This window comes from Pyxicephalus adspersus, chromosome Z, assembly GCF_032062135.1.
Source record: "Pyxicephalus adspersus chromosome Z, UCB_Pads_2.0, whole genome shotgun sequence".
NCBI lineage: Eukaryota > Metazoa > Chordata > Amphibia > Anura > Pyxicephalidae > Pyxicephalus > Pyxicephalus adspersus.
The window spans coordinates 23,557,755-23,562,890 of record NC_092871.1 but is presented as its reverse complement, the minus strand read 5'-3'; the positions used below and the strand labels follow the sequence as shown (position 1 = coordinate 23,562,890).

Below are 5,136 nucleotides of genomic sequence, written 5' to 3'. Positions count from 1 at the left end.
CAGTAATAGAAGGAAATCCATGTTGGGTTGGGTTCCTATTTTGTGTACTTTTGCCCATAGCTCCTGGAAAATTCAGATCATTGTATATTATTGTTTAAATCCTCAGGACTGCTCCACTGTATCAATGGACTGTATTCTATGTTGTGTCCTATGGGCCCAACTGCCGGATACTTAGAGGATATACCCCTTACTATTTTGCTTCCAGTTTGTTGTCTTTACAACTATTACAAATGTCTCTACCCCCTCTTGATTTATGATTTCTTATGGTTAATATGTTGTTCTTCCTATCTTTTTTCTAAAACCAATAAAGATTATTGTTAAAGAAAAATGGGATTATAGCCAGTATACCTGCGTGGTAAAGACTGAATGGAAAGCCCGATGGGCTGCTCTTTCTGTGCCCTGTGTAGAAGGGGCTTTTCTGCAGTGCTGATCTCACGCATGCACTGTTACAGAAGGATATGTCACCTGATCTTGTGCCTGCTCAGTGCGAGATCAGATGACGTAAACAGAAGCAGGAAGAAGATGAGCGAAGATGGTGGTGACTGCAGGTCCCTCCGTGCAGGAACCATAAAAAATCCAAGACAGAGCTGGATTGATTAGAATCCGATTGTGGAAGGTTTGAGGGCTCTGCAGAAGTAAAGGCAAGTGTTATTTTTTATTTAATTGAGAGTTTTGCTTTAATTGACAGTGGCTCCTTTACGAAGTTGCATTTTCTAAAATAATATAATTTACAGACATGTCTTTGGAGGTAGTGATTGTGGTCATAACAACATCTACTTCTGGGTGCAAACTTTAGCTGTAGAGAGGCATGCAACAATATAAGCGTTGGGCCTGCATGACAGGGTACGAAACATAAACCCAGGGGGGTCAGGGTTAAGGAAAAAGGAAATGGTTAGGGAGTGGTTGAGAGGGGGATTGGTTAGAAGTTATAGGGGGAATGTAGGATGGGAAGGGTTAAAAAGGGTTGGATTGGAAGTGGGAGGACATTTTAGCTTCCCGTCCACCATTCCCTATATTGGGTACAGGGGGTTGGTGTGGATTGGTCTAGATGGTTGGGGTCTTGGAAGGCAAGGGTCTTGTTTGGTAAAAATGGTAAAATATCTGTATTGGGGAAGCTCCTTGGTGAGGTCCCCCTTTAAATTAAGATGTGTTTATTGGTCCCTGGGACGGGGCTGGGTGGCTAGGGGCCAGTTTGGGAATGTTCAAGGAAAGGAAATCCTGTTGTGGTAGAGACCTTGCTTTCCTAGACTTGCAGACTGTTTTTTTGGGTTTAAAACAGGGAGGTTGGTACAGTTTTATACAAGATAAGGGTTACTGTTGTTTAATGTTATAGGGTTAAATTGTTAATTTTTTTCATAGTAGTTTATGTATGTTGGTTTATAAAATGTTTGAAATTAAGTGTTATTTATATATTTGAAAATGTTATTTTTTAAATATGTTGTTTAAATAAACGGCCAGTTAATTTAAGTCCAAGTACTGTATGTGTCAGAGCATTTTTGGAGGTGGTGGTAGGGAGTTGGTGATAGAGTAGGTGGGAGGGGGTGGTTTGTGGAAAAGGGTTTCTGGGTGAAAGGTCTAAGCTACCCTGGTCAAGATATTGAAGATCATAGACATGTATTCTCTACAGAGAATAATTGGAGTCTGTTAAAAAATAAAATAGCCCAAACCCTAATGTTAACTTTTTTTTTTTAGTTCTGACCATAAATAAAGGCAATATGTACACAATTACCTTACGCTCCCTATCAGTTCACTAAGTCATATCAATACAATATCTGTATTGAAACAAAAATATTCAACATAGAATGAACATACAACTACATATGAAAAATAAAATAAATAAATCTGTAAATACATAACAAAACTGTCCTCAACACAATGTTAGTAATTTCTCAATAAAATTAGCAGAATTTTAGACTTTACTTGTTACCTGGAAGTGTATTAAAGGAAATTAGTAGAATAAGTTTGGGAAAGGAAGTGCTTTGAAGTACCAAAAAGGAAACTCAAACAAATAAGTATCAAGGTAACATAAAATATAATACAAGTGTGGATGAATGAAAAAATAAGTTCCCAGAAGCTGTGGTTGATGACTTACTGTAAAGAAAAACAGAAACATTTTTGAGCTTTGTCATTTAATGTCAGATCAATATAAGCCGGTAAAACACAAGAATGATTCGTGATAGTAATAGTAGAATTAAAGGAATGGTAAAAACTGTTTTCAGTGCTTTAGGCTTATATGAGCACTATCACTATTAGCTTGGTAGTGGTATATGAGTTCCCAGGTCATACTACAGATTTCAAAACCTTTGTTTTTAAAAGAGCTGACAAAGAGCTCGGCCATCCCACTTGTATGCAGCCTGGACGTTATAAGGAGATTAGTATAATGATTGCTTGTTTTGCCATCATCCCAGGCATTTCTTTAACATGACAGGAGAACTCCAGAGCTATCATTCCTGGTTCTTTAAGTTATTCTTCCTTACCTTAAACCAAGATGTCTACATTTTAAGGTTGGAGAAGGCTATATGAACATCCATTTTTAATTCTTCCACATACACATGTGTATATGAAATCCCAGAATAATAATAAAATAATGCAATAATTAACTCAAAGTTGATTTCCTGATAGTTTCTTAGCTAAAAAAACTGAAAACAACATAATCTGTCTTACTTGATTTTAAATAAATTATGTGCAGCTTAGCAATTTTGACAGCTAAAGAGAGCAATCAGACAGGTAGGTATGTTTATTGCAAAAGGGATATCATTAAAAGGAACATCTTCTGGCCCTTTCTGCAAGAACCCCTGCCTAATCACAAATATTTAAAGTGGATCATCTTCTACAAAACTGTAAACTAGAAGAAAAAAGACAAAGAAAGTAGATATCACGTGGGTCCAAATTGGAGTGGCACTTCTCTTTAGTCAATGAGTCTGTTTATAAATATTTCATATCCAAGAGTTACCCAATTTTTAGCCAAAGTGTACCCATTGTTTACATTGGATTCTTTTAGAAAAATGTATGTCATTATGCCATTAATTTAGGTTTATTCTCACATTTTGTAACTGAATGCAATGTAAAAAAAGTGTAAATTATGGGGACAAGCTGGGTAATCTTTATTAAAAATCTTTAGTAAAAATATTTACAAACAGACCCCAATGTTGTATTCTAGTGTAGAATAGCATGATGGACATCCTCCCCATTCCTTTAGGTTTCATGCGTTGTTGTTTTAACTTTACATGTATTGTACTGCAGTGCTGTACTGTAGGATACTCTCTGCAGGAAAGGGAAACATTCCTATTGTTCGATATTTTGGGAACAAACCATTTATATAGACTTTGGCAAGGAAATGCCAGTGTTGTGTGGCTAATGCTAACATATGCATTTGTTTTGTAGTAATTTGGGAACTGCTACAGAGACTGTAATTTGCCAGTAATCTTTACACCACACTTTTACAAACTTGTTTTACATCTAGATTTAAATGGTGTTGAGTGTTAAAATCAGTATAGCTTGATTAGCTAGTCTTTTCATGGGGAAGTGACTTGTCAAGAGCAGGATGTTTTTTATAACATAGGAGAATTCACCACCCATGATCCCTGATTAGAAATAGCCCAGTGGGTCATATTTTAGGGGTACAAATACATTTGCTTGCAAGAAGCATCATTTAGAACATTTAGAACATTTAGAAATCAAATTTTTTCTTATTTTCAATGTCTTACAATAGTTATGAGGAGCCCCCAAATTTACTATAGACAAAAAACCTTGGAGTTGTCATGCACACGTGTCTCCTCTTTTGCAACACTGAGATCAGATTTGTGTTTAGAAGCAATTACATTCAGTGCTTCATGCTTTTGTCTCTCCAGCCTGGCCATTCAAGATGACCAAAGATGCCGTACCCAGAAGAGGACTGAATGAATATGGTGCCTGTGAAGGAGTTTATTTAATTGTAGAAGAGACATAGCCTGTCCCTTATGAAATAAAGAACCTACCTGCTTGCAATGCTTTTTGTTTGATTATTTCCACGTTTAGCTGAAATGATTTCTAGTAGGGATATTGCATGAATTCCCACCAGTGTCTGACATTGGGCCTGATTTATTAAAGCTCTCTAAGACTGGAGAAGATGGACTATCATGGGTGAACCTGGGTGATACATCAACCCTGGAAAGATCTAGTTCAAGAATGTAAACATTTGCCAACTAAAAGCAAATTGTTTTTTAGAAAATCCATTCCAAGCTTACTGGATCCCCCAGGTTCTCCCATAAATGTCTATCATCTTCAGTCATGGATAGCTTTATTAAATCAAGCCCATTGGGCCTGATTTATGGAAGCTCTTCATGGCTGGAGAGGATACAGTTCAGCAAACCTGGAATGGATCTGGTCCAGGATTCAAAAGATTTGCATAACAAGCATAGCAAATAGCAAATGACTTAGAAGAAATCCATCCCAGGTTTGCTGGATCACCCAGCTTCACTGATAAAAGTGTATCCTCTCCAGCCTTTGAGAGTTTTAATAAATCAGGCTCATTGAGTCTGAGAACTAATTTTACTCTCTGTTTTATTGCAGTAAAAAACAGGAAACAAGCAAGCATGTAAAAATCTGAAAGTCACAAAAAAAATATTTAATGTAAGTATAACAATAATAAATCTCCATGTTTGTGAGAAAAATGCTGTGCTTTCCTTTTTGATGTACAATATTTATAGTCTTTTGATAAATGAAAGAGCTTTGTAAACAGGTTTTTAAGAGAATACTAATAAATCAAGAAGATTTCACATTCACAATCAGTTTAAAAAGTATGCATTTATAAATGATCCCATATCCTTTATTACAAACATCCTTGTATATGTATTTGGCAAGAAGATGTTTGTGACTCGTGGATAGAATTGATTATTTTTTGTTAAATTGCGGTTTTCCTCAGTACTCCATAAGAAAGAGTTTGTAGTATCCTCAAAGATGGATACAACTTTGTAAAAACATTCACATTTGCTTTAGGTGAACTTGCATGGATGTGACTGTGATTATAGTGTTGCCTAAAGAGAAGGAGAAGGTATCATGGGGTAATAAACTATGAAATCAAAGTGCACGGGAAATGTATTCTTGGTAATGACTGTTTTCCTTAAGCCGACTTGTCTATTAGGATTTAGGGAAGGG

At 36.2% G+C, this 5,136-nt stretch overlaps 1 long non-coding RNA gene across 1 annotated transcript; it reads left to right on the top strand.

Annotated features, from left to right (window-relative positions):
* The first annotated feature begins 469 nt into the window (after positions 1 to 469).
* LOC140343359 (uncharacterized) lies at positions 470 to 3,987 on the top strand. Its single transcript, XR_011923302.1, has 2 exons — positions 470 to 641; positions 3,852 to 3,987. It is a non-coding gene; the product is annotated as an uncharacterized lncRNA (long non-coding RNA).
* The last annotated feature ends 1,149 nt before the right edge of the window (positions 3,988 to 5,136 follow it).